The following is an 18,663-nucleotide window of genomic DNA, read 5'->3' as shown; positions in this document are numbered from 1 at the left end:
TGCCCTCCTAAGACAGCATAGATCCACAGATATGGATGTGGCCTGCAGATCAGCCTCTGTGAGAGAAATGACCATCCTGCTGTCTTCCTCTCAGCTGAGAAGAGGAGGTGACATGTGCCACCTCAGAATTGTTGATGTGTGAAATTTCTTCCAGTCACAGCATGCATTTGAAAAAGTTCAAGGGTTTCTGGTGTCTGATGTTACCTATAGAAATAAAAGAGTATCAGGGACAATGTAGATGTCACCTTTTCCTGGCCTAGTGAATGAAATAAGAACAGGGTGTGACAAGAAGCTGGTGGGAAGAGAAATCTTGTTTTAGCTGAAGATAAAGTAGCCCTGCTCAAGGAAAGAGGACAAGGAGAATGTCCAAGGAGGTAGTCAATGTGAAGCTCTGGGGGCAAGGTCTATAACTCGTGGCCATCCTGTCCTAGTCATTTAACACTCAGAACCACCAAACATTTCCCAGGAGATGGACCCCTGAGCCCACTGCACAGTGTGGACAGGGAGGATTCTGCATTAGTTCCTCCTCATAGATGATAGAGACATCCCTCCCCATATGCTCCTCCTTGTCAGGGACACTAGGGATCAGGTGCCACCACCCTGGGTTTTAAAGTAGATTCCCTAGGTCAGAATTACACTCAGGCACTTTTTCCATGTTCGGGAGTTCCATGTGCACTACTCTTCTCCTGGGACTAGCCCCAAGGTGTGTTGGGGAGAAGGTCCTTTTCCCTGCACAGAGACAGTGATTTCAGCCCTCCTCATCCATGGGTGGGACAGAGGGAGACTGTGTTGTGTTGGCCAACATGGCTGTGCCTCTTTTCTCCTGAGTCTAGGCCCTCTGACACACCCTCTTCACTCTGTGGAACATTGGCCACCAGGAGCTGAGGACCCTGCCATGTGTCTCTCAGTTTAACTAAACCTCTGTGGCTGTCCTGCTTGAGGGGAAGCATCCTCCGAACCTGTGAAATGTGACTGTTTGCAGTTTTCCCAGGCTGAGGTCCTCCTGTGCTTTTACTGAATGAGCAGAATAAAGGAAATTAAGGAGAATGGGTTGGAACTCACTGGGCAGGAATAGGAAAAGTGCGGAGTCTCAGAAAGTTCCAGAGCACAGGACCCCTTGGGAGAAAGTGGTGGGCAGATCACTCCTCTGTCTTCTCCTTGCCATAAGGACGTCCTCAGAGTGTTTCCTGGAGGATCTCATGATGGGCCTGAGCCATCTCAGGTGTAGTTTAGATCTGGTTATCTCAACTGATTTCCATAGTTTATACCTGATTTACTTATAAAGATATTTTCTAGGTAAGTAGATTTCCCTTTCCCATGACTCTACTTCAGTTCCCAATTTACTGTTTGAAGTGCTCCTATTGGTTCATTGGTGTTCTGCAAAACAGATGGTTCCCTGGGCACAATCTGCAGGCAGGGGATACACTGTGCTCCATCTTAGTCCCTGGTGCCCCCTCTTTCCCTTTCTTCCATCCCCACTCCCCTCCCTTATCTCTCCTATCCTCCTTCTGTTTATTCATCTGCTACTTTGTCATTGGTGGGCTCTAGTCCTCTGTGGAGCTGGGCTTACTGCTGTACTGTGGTGTCTGTGTCCAAGCACATGGTGTCATGTGGTCCATTCCTTCCACATTTCCTCCCTGTCCCAGTTCCCTGACCCTCCATCTCTGTCTCCTTTGCCACTGGTCATCCTTCTCTCCTATGACACGTTACCCCCCTTTCCCCTTCCTTTGCTCTAGCTTTGGCACAGGAGGGTGACATGGGACCCTCACCTTCCAGAATCTGTCTCTTTCACTTGTCATGATGTTCTCCACTTCCATCCATTTACCTGAAATGCCACCAATTCCTTCTTCTTTAAGGCCCCAAATTCAGCTTGGATTGTGTGGGTGTGGACAGATCAGGAGGATCTCTGTGGCAGAAGAAGGCAGAACCAGGCCACACTGCAGACAGAGCAGAGAGCTGATGGTACCCTCAGCCATGAGCAGTGTGGGATAATTGCTCTTGTGTTTAGTTTTCTGATCATTTATATGAGATATGGCAGTGTGATGTCTCTCCTAGTTTTCTGTGATTGAGGAAAAAATTCCCACCTATGAGCAGTGTGTTCTTCCCAGGTGTGTCCCTAAGGAGTCCAGGCTGGGTCCTCTACTCAGCTTGACAAGACTGAAATGGAGCAGTCAGTGGGCAGCTCTGTTTGCTTAAGTTCAGGGTCTTCTTCCAGGTCCAGTGGCTGAGGCATAATCATCTTTCCACAGTTGTATGGTGAGGTTCCAATTTCTCTGTGGCCATCAGCCCATAATTCCTGAACACTGCCCTAATTGCCACCTCCAAAAGCAGCATTAGAATGTCTCCTCACATCCAGTCTTCATGGCCTGAAATTCTCCTTCTTCTGCCTCCATGTGCAGATGGATGGGCTTCAATGTTGAAGACAGATCCAGTGTGTACTCTCTCCCTCTCTTAAATTCACCTTATTTGATTATGGCTCCAAGATCCTTAATAAGATATTTTATTGAAATTCCTGTTTGAGTACCTGGGGAGTGGGATGGTACAAGGCCTGGGGTTTGGGGCCAATAACTTAGAATCCTGTACTCATACTACCATTTTTTTTTCACTTATCATAATGACTGAATCCCTGTTGGATATTCAGAAGCAGGTGCTGTTTGGAAGATTCAGTTTTAATAAGATCTGGTGATTCCAGGTAAGCAGAGTATAAAGAGGTAACCTGCAGTTGTCACAGGAATGACAATGGCTTCCCCCATCTTCCTGTATGTCATCTGCATCAGGCACTTAGTACTCTGGAATGCATGGCCTATTTCTCCCCTCGACCCACAGGTGCTAACTGCCCTCAGCAGAGGACTCAGGCTCCCTCGCAGAGCTCCATGGCCTCCCAGCCTCAGGCCCTGTCTGCCTCCACACACTGACTCTGTGTCTAACTTTCACAGGACCAGCCCATCTCTTCCCAGCCCTGAGCAAGGCTGATGTGCAGTCTGGGAACATGGGGACAAGCCTCGCAGTGACCTCCCAGGCTAGACTCCCAGTCAGTGGTCCTGGAGAATTCACCCAGGGTTTCCCACCTTAGACCTGCAGACTCATAGTCCTTTCATGATATTTCAGAGCCCTCTGGATTCCTCCTGGTACCCCATGCTGATGTCATCATGGAAACCAGACACCTGGCCTTCTTGTAGGCAGGCTGGTGGCTTCCTCTGGTCTCCAGGTTTCTTCCCAGCTGTAAGAGGCATGGGGTGTTCCATGAAGCACCCACCCAGAGAGGATTAGAATCTTGGCTCTGTCTAAGGACTGTCTGTGATGACAAGTTAGTTTTTTCACTTTCCCCATGTCTCAGTTTCTCATTAGCAACATGGGAATAATAACATATCCTTAAAAAGTTTCCTGAGGATTCACTAAAATATCATATGTGAATATTGTGTACCTTAGTATCTGGGCACATACTACATTCTTAGTAATCACTAAATATATTGCTTAGATCAAGTTTCCTGGGGAACAAATGTACAGAGGGGGTTGATGGTCAATGACTTTCTATATTATTCTGTTTCACACAGTAACCAGTATCATCTTAAAACAACAAAGAAGCTGAACCTGGGGGTGCATCCTTGGGATTACAGTGACTTAGAGTGCTGAGGCAGGAGGATTGCAAAGTAGAGGCCAGCCTGGGCCACTTAGCAGGACTTTTTCAAAATAAACATAAATAACCAAACCCAGATACCTGTCACATTCTCCCCTGGGTAACTCTTGGGTGGTTTCTCACTGAGCTTAGAAGCTTATTTTTCTTGTCCTAGGGAGATATCCATGGTACCTGCATGTGGCCTGTGTGTCTGGAGCCTCATGTGTGCTCTGTAACCCTGTTGCCTAGATCTCAGGCCATGGAGAGAGCCACTGCCTTGTTGAGGGTGGGCCTGGCATTCCACCCCTCCCCCAGTTTTCCCTGTAGTTCTGGAGATCAAACCCAGAGTCTCCCACATAGTAAGTAGCCCACACCTGCCAACCACACCTCAGAACTCAGATGTAGGTGAGCTCTATTGGTGGTTTCAGTGACCACCCTGACCCCTATTGCTGCCTGGTGGTATTTCTTAGCAGGCCCCCTCTCCCTGGAGGTCTCTATCTGGGCCCCTGTCTGACATCCCCACATGCTGAGTCCTTCTCTCTCCTCAAGACTTCTGCCTACACTTGTAGAAACTGCTGCTGCCTCCCTTATTCTGGTTTTCTGTGGCTCTGGACCTGCTCAGAGCCCTGAAGCTGTCTCCTGAGGAGTCTGGGTGGTGGGCCTTTATCCTCCAGTTTCTCTTCTGCCAGGAGATGGAAGCCCTGACCCTTCTATGTGGAGGGCTCTTTTCCTAGGCCAGTCCTCTCTGCCTGAAGATAGGGGTCTCTGGTGTTTAGAAGTCACCTGTACTCCTGGCCTCTTAGCACATGTGCGTGAGTGGGCCAAAGCTAAGGAGGCCTTGGCCCTGGAGGCCAAGTTTAACAAGCTCCCCAGTTTTGGGATGTGCATGAGTCACATTTAAATGCAATATTAAAGAAAACTAAATAAATATACTTCAGTATTAAATAAAATGAGAATTAAAAAAAAACAGGATCTATCTTGAACTAAAGACACAAATAGGAAAAAGGTTTGTGTTGTGGCATTTTGGTTTTGAAGGATACTTTCATGTGTGGATTGTCTTTTATTTTTATCTATCTCTATATCTATCTGTTTAACTATCTATTTATATTTGTCACCAGCTAATGATGCAAGGCAATTGAGAGAGGAATGGTAAGCTGGTATTTAAGGACCAATTCAGAAGGGGACTGCATAGCTTCTGCATTGCATAGTGCCACCTATGTATGGCACTGTCTGCTGTGGGCTGTGAGGAGTGTCTCCCAAGAGGGCAGAGCACTAGGAGTCCCTTTGGATGAACCAAGTCCAAGTCCTGGCACACACATGTTCTGTTCGAGTCTGTTTCCTACATGGAGAATGCAGACAAAGAACAGGCGAGCGGTGTGACTCTTCATAACCTTATATTCTGAGATGCTGAAGGAGCTCTGAGCCATTGGCTCAGCATCACAGGAAGTCCTTACAAGAGGAAGGCAAAGGGCCCTGAAAAAGGAGTGACCTTCAGGGGACTGTGCAAAATGTGGTCTGGGCAAGAAGAGGGCAGCAGTGAGCACTCTCCTTTCAAGGTCCCCTTCAGATCTTTCTGGCTGTTCAGGGACCCTGCATGAGAAGGTGTCTGCACCATTTGTGGGAAATTAGGGAGAGCTGGAGAATGCAGGTTACACTGGGCATTGCTACTTGTGGGGTCGGAAGGCTACTGTAGACTCTGGTCTTGCTGCTCATTAGGGGGAGATTTTTTTATGGTCCTTCTCATGTTAGGGTGGGCAAAGCTGTAGCTCACTAGGTGATGTGAGCCTGGGCACCCTGAGGCCACTTGACCTCAAGGAGCATCTCTCTGGAGTGTCTTCTTACTTGGAGGTCTCATGGAAGAAGAGATATGTTTATGTTCACACACAGACAGGATAATAGGCACAAATTTTATTACTTGTGATGACAAAAAGACAAAGTTTACAAGCTGAGGTTCAAACTGTTCCAAGAGAAAACAGTGGGGACAGGAACGTATTTGTTCACTTCACACTGACTTTAGATGACAAAAGAAGTCCCATCTTGAAGGAGCTCATGAAAGAGGTTCAGCGTACTTGGAAAGGTGTATGTTGGATGGCTATCATCCTGCTGTTTCTTGGATCTGGACTCTGTGGAGAAGGAGGACAGGTCACCTGGTTTGACTTGACACCTGGTTTTGGCCTGAGCTTGTCCTGAACTCAGTGAGTGACCTGGTTAGACATATCTGCTCTGCCCTCTTCCCTTGTCCCCAGGCATAACATTTGGTTTCTGAACTTTTCTCTGGACGTGAGTGTCTGCCCCATCTGATGGACAGGTGGGCAAGCTGTCTTCCTGGAGATTTAGAGCATCATTGTGGAGAGCAGAGGGCAGAGGACTCTGTGGACACAGAGGTGGCTCATCTTCATGTAGGTTCCTCTCACTGAATTCTGTGCTAGGATGTTCCACTTCTTGCCCACCAGAGGGCGAAATGAACCTGGAAATGTACTCACCATAGCCTCAGCCCTGGAGAGGCTGGTCTATATTTCAAGCATAAATTTAATTTTACATTTTTATCTGTTAAGACAGCATCATTATAGGAACTGAGCGAGACATCATGGTCTCTCGCTGCTGTCATTCAGGTTGTCTTTTGTGCATTCACAGCATTCAGGATGGAGGTCACCACTGTACTTGTCACAGCTAGCACCACAGCATATTGTGAAAGCTGTGTGCTCCTGGGCCAGGCAGGGGTGCTCCACAGAATCATGTGGGGACCCAGGCTAGGGAAGCTCCATCCCCATGTGTGCACCATGTGGAGCCCATGGCCTCCTCCCTCTGCTCCTGTGGGAGAGGAGGCCTGGAATGTGAGTGACTTATTGAACATTGTGTTTATCTGTTAAAGAAAACTGTCCCCTCCACCACCAAAATCACTCTTTAACAAGGCAAACCATGAAAGAGAAAACAAAAGACACTCTTTATTTTTACAGAGATAAGTCATCTCATTAGCACTCTTGCACTTCATGGACAATTCAGGAACTACTCAACACTTCCAGCCATAGACCTTCTTTCTCTGATGCTAACATTATGTAATGTGCATGCATGTTTATGTTACCCAGTGAAACAACAGTGGACCTGGAAGAAGACCCTGTGCTTCAGCAAGGAGAACTGCCCACAGACTGCTCCATTTCAGTCTTCTCAGGCTGAGCTGAGGACCCAGCCTGGACTCCTGAGGGACAGACTTATGGGAGAAGACTAATAGGTGAAATAGATTAATAGGTGAAAATTTGCTCATCCATAGAAAACTAGGCGAGACATCAAGCTGCCACATCTCCATAGGAGGATCAGAAAACTAAACCCAGGAAGCAAACATGCCACTTGGCTCATGGATGACGGGACCCTCTGCTCACTACTCACTCTGCAGCTTGGTCAGGTTCTGCCTTCTCTGCCACAGAGATTGTCCTGTCCTGCCCTCACACAAAATCCAGGCTGAACTTGAGGCCCTCAACTAAAGTACAATGAAGTGTTGGCATTTGCTGGTAAATGGACGGAAGTTGGTAACATTATGCTAAGAGAAATAAGCCAGACTCAGAAAGTTCGGGGTCAAATATCACCCCTCCTATGCAGAAGCTAGAGGAAAGGAAGGCCAAAATCAGATTTCATAGAGAGAGAAGACCAGTGTAGAGGAAGACAGAGATGGAGGGATGGACTGAGAACTGGAGGGGGAGGAAATGTGGGGTGAATGAGGCCATGTCAGCACTCACTAAATAACCACAGTGAATTGCAGCTCCATGGATACCGCTAACACACCAATGAAAAACAAGTAGATAAATAGACAGAAGGAAGATGAGATGGAGATTATTACCTAGGTAGATGTATGATTGCACGAATGATGCGATACTGCTGTGAATACAACCAGAGAATTCAAACATTCTGTTAGATTTGTGTATAATGTATTGAAAAGCATTCTGGTGTCCTACAACTGATTAGAACAAATCAATCAATCAAAAACAAGAATTGTAAGGAACATTGTAAATGTTATATATTTTTGAAAAACAAACATTTATGCACATGGAGAATTAATAATTTGAACAAGTAAAGTATTTTTGCCTTTTCCAAAATACAAATAAAAATTAATAAAACAGTAAATAGAAGGAAGGCAAGGAGAGAATAAGGGAGTTACATAGGAAGGGAAAAAAAGGGAAAAGGGAGGCATTGAGGACTGAAATAGAGTGAATTAAATTCCATTTCTGTAAGATTGTGTCCCAGTGAACCCAGTATTACGCACACTGTATTGCACCAGTAAAAACATTGTCCATTTAAGCAGGGCACTGAAGTATAATGTCAGCAAAGGGAAACCTAGCTCCCTAGAAAATAGCTTAATAATTAAATCAAGCATAAAATATGATTTTATGATCAGATTTTAACTGCACTTGGGACAGACCAGGGCCACACCCTGAGGGCACCACAGCACATGGACAGAGGAGGTTCTCAGAGCAAGGAGAGGAAAGATGAGTGACTCTGTCCAACCCACTTTTCAGAAAGGTGTCCCACCTTCTAGACCTTCTTAAACTCTGAGCTTTGCCTATTGCTGCCCAAGAGACCTGAGAAAGTTGCTCTCATTTCCTTTAAGTCCACTCATTCAGAAAAGGCACCTGAAGAATGTGATCTGGAGAACTGCAAACACAGCTGCTCCTCAGAGTTCAGAGGGAAGCTGCTCACTGGGGACAGGAAGACAGCCACAGAGGTTCACAGGGACTAAGAGAGATCATGGCAGGGTCCTGAGCTGCTCAGGACCCCACACTGTGTTCCACATTAAAAAAAATTGTGTCAGAGGACCTGGGCTCTCTGGAAAAGCAGCTCAGCCTTGTTGGCCAAACAGAAAACAGGCTCACACTCTCCAACTTGGGAGGGGAAAGTCTGGAAATAAAGTCCCTATGCAGTGACACAAAGCCCCCTCCCCAGTGAACCCCTTGAGGCAAGACCCAGGAGACAGTGAGTGCAGAGGGAATCACCCTGAGACATGGAGAAATTGAGCACAGTCCTGTTCCAACCCAAGGAATCTCCTTTTTTTTTTTAATTGGTTGTTCAAAACATTACAAAGCTCTTGACATATCATATTTCATACATTAGATTCAAGTGGGTTATGAACTCCCATTTTTACCCCAAATACAGATTGCAGCCCAGGACTTGTTACACCTGCTGCCCAGTGTCCCTGACATGGAACAGAAGAGCGGGGAGGAATTCCCTATCATCACTGACAGGAAACTAACAAGACATCCTCCCTTGTCCACTCTATCAAGTGACCTCCAGGAGTTCTTCTGTAGGAAAACATTTGGCTGAATCTGAGTGTCACACACATGGAAATGACTAGGACAGGATGACCACCCATTTATAGATCTACCTCCTGTGAATTCCACACTCACAGCTTCAGGTGGACATGTCCCTTCTCCTCTTTCCTTGGGCAGGGCTACTTGATCTCCAGCTGAATCACAGGTTTCTTCCCCCACCAGCTGCTTTTGACCCTTGTGCTCCTTCCTATTTCATTCACTAGGCTAAGAAGAGACATCCTGTAGCACTGTCCCTGACATTCTTGTATTTCTCCAGGTCACAGCAGACAAAGAAGCTCTTGAAGTAGCTCAACTGCATGCTGTGGCTGGTAGAAAATTCAGAAAATCAATTCTTCTGAGGTGGGACTTGTCATCATGTCTCTTATCTTGGATGAAGTCAGCAGGGTGTGACTTCCCCCAGATGCTGAGCAGCAGGCCACCTGAATGTCCTTGGGTCTGTCCTATCTCAGATTAACAGACCCTGAAAACCATGACCTCCCACAGAGCCAGGCTTCTGATGGACCTCCTGCCCACACCATAGGCACCCTGAGCTGTTTCACTATTTCCTTCAAATATAAAGACACTTGATGTCCCTGGGCTCACAATACAGGCCCAACCCTCCCTCACCCACCCAGCACCCACCAGGGCATTTGCATGCTGCTCCCTGGGGAGGGCCTTCCTGCAAGGCTGACATAAAATCTCAGCTCTAACCTGGCCTTGACTCACCAAGACTCCTCAGCTCAGCTTCTCAAAATGAGGCTCCCTGCTCTGGATCCATGGTGAGGAGAGAGAGGATGGGGAAGGAGAAATGGGAGGGAGGTGAGCCCTGGGCCCTCATTCTGCCATGTGTGCTCTGTCCACATGATAGATGTGCAGGTTTGTCCACCAGGATGAGGCAGCTGAGGTCAATCGATGTGAGAGAGAATTCCAGAAGAAGCAAGGGACTGGGCTCTGATGAATATTGTCACATAGTAAGAGGGGGATGTTTAGGTGAATTCTAGAGAGTTTCTTATAAATTACAAAATTTGAGGTATTTTTAAACATGAATAATTTTACTGTATAAATCAAAATCACCAAAATAAGTTAACCTGAAATATACAATAAAGGAAAAAGCACAAATTCTCCTAAAGTATTCATATAACCTTGCATTGTCCTGTGTTTTATTTTTTTCAGGATCTACTGGGGATGTTGTTCTAACTCAGTCTCCTCTCTCTGAGCCTGTCATCCCTGGACAGCCAGCCTCCATCTCCTGCAGGTCCAGTCAGAGCCTCCTACACAGTAATGGAAACACGTATTTGCCCTGGGTTGTGCACAAGCCAGTCCAGGCTCCATAGGGCTTAATATATCAGGTTTCCAACCAGTACACTGGGGTCCGAGACAGGTTCAGTGGCAGTGAGTCAGGGACAGATTTCACACTGAGAGTCAGCAGGGTGGAGCCTGAGGATGCTGGAATATATTACTGTGTGCAAATTCTACATATTCCTCCCAAATTGGTGCAGTCCCAAACAAAAACCTCCCTGCCTGAGTGACCCAGCTGCCATATGAGCTCTGGTCTGGGTAGCAGCTCAGCAAATTCTCTGACCTGTGAGAGGAAGGTGCTGGGAACTAAGGGAACAGGTGCAGCTGAGGGCTGTGGACCATGACTGCCTGGGACACAGCTCAAGCCACACCCATGAGTGTCCCTGTCAGCTGCAGCAGCCTGGCCTGACATGTGGAGATCAACACAGAGGTGTCCAGGGACATTCTGAATGAGCAGACAGGATGAGTTTGAGCACTGCAGAGGGAGCAGGACCTGGGCCCTGGGCGGGACTCTGGCACACACAGGAGGATGGTGTAGGGATCTTCTGCAGGTCCCTTTATACTTGAAAATGCTGCTCTTTGTGAAATTGTGATTCATATCTAATCACACACACACACACACACACACACACAATTCCTAAGACTGTAATAACTTATGAAAGAAAAATGATAAAAATGGCTTATTAACTGGGCACTCAATCTTGTATTTCTTTTATTATTCCAGTGTCCAGCAGGGATACAGTGATAATGCAGTTTCCACTCTCCCTACCTGCACCCTTGACTCCCTGTCTTCATCTTGGGAAGGATCAGAGTTGGAAAAGTCACTCATAAGTCACCAAGAGGGTGGAAGTTTATGCTGTGGTGTCCAAGGTGATTCCTAGATAATATAGCTCCTGGTGAATGTAACTGAAATCCCAAGATCCTATTTGTGATCACTATTTAATTTATATGCAAATGTTTATTTATGTGGAAGAAAAATAATTCATAATTGTGTAAATTTTAAAAAATGTTGTGAATAACTAATTTTTTAAATATTTGGCATCCCAGAAAAGTGATAGAAGCAATTCTGGTGAAGGGAAACTGTGATTAAAACCAGTCAGTTAGTTGTCCTTGCTTTGGAGAAACCACTGAAGATGCTGCTCACAGAGGAGCAATCACTCAGAGAGACATGGAGGTGTGAAAAAGGCAGACGCAGGAAGGTGTGAATTAGTGGATGAATGTACACTAATATTGGCTGCACAAACGGCGGGTGAGTACCTTGTGCAGATCGAGATGTACATAAACCTGGAGAGCTGGAAGCAGGTCCACTGCCTGTGGCTGAGTCATCCTTCCACTGTTTTAGGCTGAGATCCTAATTTCTCTGTGGCCATCATAACAGAGCTACTTGAAGCTGCTCTAATTGCTTGCACTGTGGTAGCATCACCTCCAAAACCAGCCTTAGACCGTGTCCCCACATCCAATGTTCCATCGCATGAGATTTCCTTCCTCTGACTCTACATGCAGATGTGAAGGGATTCCCTCTCTTAAACCAGCTTGTCATTAAATCTACAAAATCCTTCAAAAGAATTTTTCCAGAAATTGTTTTAGAATTCCTGGGGTGGATTTTGATATGGGGACTAGGTTCTTTGAGACAACCACTTAGAATCCTGACTATTTACTGCCTTTGGTTATCACCATAATGACTGGATCACTGTTGGATGTTTGGAGTTTGGTATTTTTTGAAGATTCAGTTCTTCTATTGTCAGTTGATTCCAGACATGGAGAGGATAAAGGGCTAACGGGCAGTTAACATGGAGGTGACAATGACTTCCCCCATCCTCCTGTGTGTCAGTTGCACCAGGCACTGAGTCCTCAGGAACACATGGCCTGCTTCTCTCCTTGACCCACAGGGGCTCACTGCCCTCAGCAGAGGCCTTAGGCTCCCTGCAGTACTCCATGGCCTCCTGGCCTCAGGCCCTGTCTGCCTCCACACACTGACTCTGTGTCTTCCTTCCACAAGACCAGCCCGTCCCTCTCCCAGCCCTGAGCAAGGCTGCTGTGCAGCCTGGGAACATGGGGAGAAGACCTGCAGTGGCCTCCCAGACTTGCCTCCCAGGCTTCAATCTTGGTGAATTATCCTATGAATTTCCACCTGAGACCTGCAGACTCACATCCCTTTGGTGATATTTCAGTCCCCTGTGGATTCATCCTGATGCCATATGCTGATGTCTTCATGGAAACTAGACACCTACCCTTCCTATAGGCAGCCCAGTGGCCTCTTGTGGTCCCCAGGTTTCTTCCCAGCTGGAGGAGGCGTGGCATGATGAATGCAACACCCACCCAGGGACCCTTAGAATCTTGACACTGCATCTTAAGAATTGTGTGTGACATTGGGTTAGTTACTTCATTTTGTTCAAGTCTTGGTTCCTCATCTGGAACATGGGAGTAATAGCATCACTCTTATAAAGTTGTCTGAGAAGTAACCTGGGTACGTTCTATGATCTTAGTTATGACTCATTGTTTTGTTTAGATCTAGTTTTGTGGGAAGAGAATGTGCAGACAGGTGGTTGATGGTCAATAGGTTCTTCATATTTTTATCTTTCACAAAATAATCAGGAATATCTTGAAATAAAACCAAGATCTGAGCTTAGTGGTGCCAGCCTATGATTCCAGGGACACAGGTGCTATGACAGCAGGACTGGAAGTTAGCGGCCAGCATGGGAAACTTAGAACTTATCAAAATAAAAATAAATAAATACATTTGTAAGTAAAAAAAGAGAGGGAGGGAATCTGAGTAGTAGAGTGCCCCAGTGTTCATTCTTCAGTATTAAACCAAAACCCACAACCACAACAATGACCACAAAACTAAACAACCACACAACAGCCTGAGAAATACAAAGCTGCCACCTCACACAGGTAAACACTATGAAGGTCTCTCAGGAACTTAGAAGCTCATTGTCCTCATCCTGGGTTCTCATGCAGTTTCCCATCCTTGGCCTGTGGATTTGGAACCTCATGGCAATATCTTCACACTACTCTGCCTGGGTCTCAGCCCACACAGCCAGAGAGGGTGGTATGATGAGGGTGGGCATAGCTTGATGATGATGATGATGATGATGATTATGATGATGATGATTTCAGGATCACTTTTCAAACCCCAGAGTCTGGGACAGGACATGCAGAGCTCACCAACGTTCCCCTTCTGGGGCTGAGGTCAGTGTGAGGTCTGCGTAGTGTGAGGGAGACTCTGGGTTGAGCCTTCTCCCTAGGTCTCCTTTCCCCCTGCCAGCGTGTGGGGTGCTCTCCCTTCTCATGACCAGACCTCCTACAGAGACTGGGCTACCTCCCCTCCCTCTGTTCCCTGATGTTCTAGCCCAGCTCAGGGCCCTGGAGCTCATTCCTGAGGAGTCCGGGTGGACGGCTTCCATACTCAGACTCTCCAATGGGCTCCAGGGCCCTGTGTCGTCCTTGTGGAGGGTGCTGTTTCCAGGCCAGGGTCCTCCTCAGTGAAGGTAGGGTCTCTGGTGTATGAAAGTCACCAGTGTCCTCACCATTCATGGGACATGCTCCAGACTAGGCTGCGGCCATGGAGGCATTGGCCTTGGGGCCAAGTATAAGGAGATCCCCAATGTGGGTATTTTCATACATATTATTTTAATGCAATATTTTTAAAACGTTAAAATTTATGCAAAAATACTTCAATATAAAAATGTAAAAATTTAAAAAACTAATGAATCTATCTTATGAATGAAGACTTTTAACTAAGTAACTGGTTTGTAATGTGGTGATGTTTATTTGGAAATTACTTTGGTCTGTGAATTGTTCTGTTTCTGTCATCAGGTGGAGTTGACCAGGGTTGCAGTGTGTGGTGAAGGTACGTTGGATGGGATCCCACCAGTTTAGTTAAAAATCCATTTCATCAGCAGACAGAAAGCTGAGCAGTGCATAGAGAAACCTGTATTTGGCATTATGTGACCTTGGCTGTCAGGAGTGTGTCTCCATGAGGGAAGAGCCCTAGGAATCCAGTTGCATGGACCAAGAACACATCCTGCACACACATGTTTTATGTGAGCCTGTTTCCTACATGTAGGATGAAGTCAAAAGGGCAGGCAGGGACATGGCTCCTCATAGCTCAATACCCTGAGATGCAAAAGCAGTTCCTCAGTTTGGCTCTGATCACAGGAGGGCCCCCTGAAGAGGAAGCCTGCTGAGTCACCTTCCTGGAAGTGACTTATTGGAGGATATTTTTACCTTTTACAGAAAAGTCTTTTCTTAAAAAGAAACAACATCACTGTTTCCCAGGTCATACAGTAGAAGAGATACCAAAGAACAACTCTGTATTTTGCCAGAAAAACTATAAGGTGCTAATAAAATCATGTATGGTAGGTTGTTCAGTGTGTATGCTCATCCAGTGAAGCACTGCTGCTCTTTATAGCCAAAATAAATTAGAGTCTTGCCAATCCTTATAGAATTTCTTATTATTTCTCTGCATGCACTGTTTATTTCTGTGTAAGACATTGCACCAAATAATTTCAAGCATTACCATTTTGTTCTCATTCCTCTTTTGTGAGACAGGAATCAGAAGGGGCTTCCCAGGTGGTTCTAGCTCAAGGTTTGTCCCCAGGTGTTGTGGGGTGTTAACCACAGGGGCAGCCATGGAAGGACTTCTCTGGTGGGTCTCCAGGGGCCTCCCCTATGTTGGCCAGCTGAGGCTGCCATTGGCAAGGCCTTGGGGTTCTCACTGTGGCCCTGCCCTGGGATGCCTGGGGGTCCTCACCACTTTCCTCTGGATTCCTCTGGAGCAGTTCTCCTCCCAGAGTGGTCAGCAGGCAGGAGTCTCAGTGTCCTGGCCTCTGCAGTCACTCACTGCCACTTTCTGGTCCTGGATTGGTAACAGACCAGCCATGTCCTGTGTGGGGGGAGAGTGTTGAACAGCTGGAGATGACTCAGGAGGCAGGATACTGGGGCATCCTTGCTGTGTCTGCTCCTGACTGTCCCCCTGGAGGCCTCCTGCCTGGAGGATCCTCCCAGCTTTCCAAGCAGAAGGATTCTACAGGAAACAGTTGTCAACTGTGCTGTCCTCAGGCATTTGACTGTCATAAGTTATACACCCCAGGGTACCTCCTTATAATTTTGAGGACAGGTTCCATTAGCTATCACAGACATTCAAGTAAGAAAAGAATGTTTTTAAAATTCTTTCCTGTTTTCCATCTTTGTACAAATGAAACCTTCATCTACTGCCACCCACTTTGCCTGGACATTTCATGTGGGTATTTCCTGTCCTGTGCAAAGACCAAGGATGTGTTCTCCAGATTCTGTGTGAAAGATTCCTACATTTTCCTCAATCTAAACATCTCAATTTTCTAGCTACAGAAACTTGGGTTGAAAGTTATTTTTTAGTATTTGAAGATGTTTTTTGTGTTCCTTTTCTTACACTGCCTCCCTCCCACTCTCCCCTCCTGGCCCTCCTTCTCCCTCTCCTCTCTTCTTCCTAGGATGTGTTATTTTGCAGCAGGTCTTATTATTTTACCAGCATTATTAGTCTATATTAATTAGCTCAAATTTTTTGAGTAATGAATCTACTCTGAGTTGTATTTGAGGTAAAATAGAAGCTCTTCATTAATTCATCAGCCTGTTTACAGATTTAGTCTGTGCTCAGAACCCTCCATCTAGGCAAAGTGCCTCCCTATCTGCTGAGGGCTTTGCATGGGCCCTGTACCAGCTCAGCTACCATATTTTATAAACAAAGTCATTTCCATGAGACCTGCACTGAATCAGGTAGGCAGGGGAAGCAAGATGATGTCCTGGACACCATGTTCATGTTTCTGTGGCTCTGGAACTTCACTGTCTTAATAATTGTAGAGTTGGAAAATCCATTAAAACATGTACTGGGAAATTATGGTGAATTCCAATATGGGCTTAATTATGAGGTCATCACACATCCCTGGAGAATGGATGTTAAATGATATTTCAAAGTACAAATTATGAAATGTGTGTGAGTGTGTGTGTGTGTGTGTGTGTGTGTGTGTATGAGATCATGGTCCATTCCTGATTTGCCTGATTAAAGGTGCCCTTGAGGACAATGTTATGCCCCAGTCTTCAGGCTCCCTGGCTGTGTCTGCACGACACATGGTCACCATCAGCTGCAAGTCCAGCCTGAGTCATATCAACCACAAGGACTATGTGGCCTGTCCCCAAAAGAAGCCAGGACAGGCTCCCAGGCTTCTCTCCTGGGCATCCAAATGGACTGCTTGAATCCCATGCAGCTTAAGGGGCAGTAGGTCAGGAGCAGATTTCACTCACCATCAGCAGCTCCAGGTTGAGGATGTGGCAGATTGTTCCTGTAGCAGCAACACAGTGCTCCTCCCAAGAGCCTCAGCCTCAGACACAAACTTCCACCAGGCTGAAGGTCAGGGAGCCTTTGCTCAGCTACTTCCCCCTTATAAGGCCCTGAGGTTTCCTGCTTCCTCTCCCCTCACAGGTGACATTTTTTGATTGATTTCTTGGAGGATTTTCAGGGCCCAGGAGAAAATCAAGAATGGAATCTTTATTGGCCATGTAACTGTTTGTTCATCTCGTGGGAGTCACCAAGCCCAAGGCTGGGCAGATCTCCTGGGGACAGAACAAGATTTTTCAGGTGACAGGCATCTGTGTGTTTCCATGGATAGATCACGTGACTGAGTCAAATTTAGTCTTCACCTCAAAGGAGAATCTGGTGACTTCCACACTCTGATGACTAGTACTTCCCTGTGTCTTGTCCAATATAGAAGATATCAATTTTTATTCCTTGTCCTCCCGGTCTCCTTCATGACATGTAATCTCCTTCCACCTGGGTCCCTCCAGTATGAGACTCTTCACCCAGCAGATCAACCCTCTCATATAGAGACTCTCTCTCTCTCTCTCTCTCTCTCTCTCTCTCTCTCTCTCTCTCTCTCTCTCTCTCTCTCTCTCCTCTCTCTATTATTACCTACCACTCTATTCTCATCCTTGGTCAGACCCTGCCTTCTGAGGAGCTTTTCTGATGAGGTCCTCTGTAAGTTGTACCCTGCTCTCTCTCCTCTTGTGGTCCTCTGCTCTAACTTCTGTCAGCTGTTATCACAGTTTTCTTTTTAGTTCCAAAGTTCATTACAAAATTGCATAAAATAAATTTCTGGGCAAAAGTTGAATTTCCACTCTGGTTGAAGACCTCTGATTATTTATCAGAGTCCTGCCCAGGCCCCAGGTCCTGCTTCTCCTGCAGTGTCCACCCTCATCCTGTCTGCTCATTCAGAAGGTCCCTGGACACCTCTGTGTTGTCCTCCACATGCCAGGCCAGGCTGCTGCAGCTGACAGGGACACTCATGGGCATGGTGAGTTGTGGCTCAGGCAGTCATGGTCCACAGCCTTCAGCTGAACCTGTTCCCTGAGTTCCCAGCTTCTTCCTCTCATAGGGCAGAGAATCTGCTGAGCTGCTGCCCAGACTAGCAGCTCATGTGGCAGCTGGGCCACCCAGGCAGGGAGGTTTTTGTTTGGGGCTGCACCACTGTGGGAGGAAAATGTGTACTTTGTAAGCAATAATACACCCCAGCATCCTCAGCCTCCACCCTGCTGATTCTCAGTGTGAAATCTATCCCTGACCCACTGCCACTGAACCTGTCTGGGACCCCAGTGTAGCGATTGGAAACCTGATATATTAGGCCCTCTGGAGCCTGGCCTGGCTTGTGCACCACCCAGTGCAAATACGTGTTTCCATTACTATGTAGGAGGCTCTGACTGGACCTGCAGGAGATGGAGGCTGGCTGTCCAGGGGTGATGGGCTCTAAGAGAGTAGTCTGCGTCAGCACAACATCCCCAATGGATTCTGAAAAAAATAACAGTTTAATGAAAGGTTATGTAAATACTTTAGTAATTTTTTTTTCCATTTTTTCTTTATTGTACATTTCAGGCTATATTATTTTTGTTGTTTTGATTTATACAGTAAATTTATTCATATTTAAAAAAACACCTCAAATGTTGTAAGCTGTAAGAGCCTCTCTAGAATTTACCTACACAATCCTCCTATATTATGGGGCAACCTCCATCACAACCCTGCAACTTGTTCTTTCTGTAATACTCTCTCACATAATTGACCTCAGCTGCCTCATCCTGGAGGACAGACCTGCACATCTCTCATGTGGACACAGCACACATGGGAAGAATGGGGGCCAGGGCTCCCCTCCCTCCCTCTTCTCCCTCCTCATCCCCTCTGTCCTCACCAGGGATCCAGAGCAGCAGCAGCCCCAGGAGCTGAGCAGGGAGCCTCATTTTGAGAAGCTGAGCTGAGGAGTCCTGGTGAGTCAAGGGCAGGTTAGAGCTGAGCTTTTATGTCAGCCTTGCAGGAAGGTCCTCCCCAGGGTTCAGCATGCAAATGCCCTGGTGGGTGTAGCTGGGTGGGGAGATTGAGGGAGTGTGGGGCCTGTCTTGTGAGCCCAGGGACATCAAGTGACTTTATAT

The sequence above is a fragment of the Marmota monax genome, unplaced genomic scaffold (assembly GCF_021218885.2).
Source record: "Marmota monax isolate L192 unplaced genomic scaffold, Marmota_monax_Labrador192_F-V1.1 WCK01_AAM20220418_F8-fsc00388, whole genome shotgun sequence".
Classification (NCBI taxonomy): Eukaryota; Metazoa; Chordata; class Mammalia; order Rodentia; family Sciuridae; genus Marmota; species Marmota monax.
The sequence above is the reverse complement of the archived record's forward strand: the minus strand, read 5'-3'. Positions refer to the sequence as shown.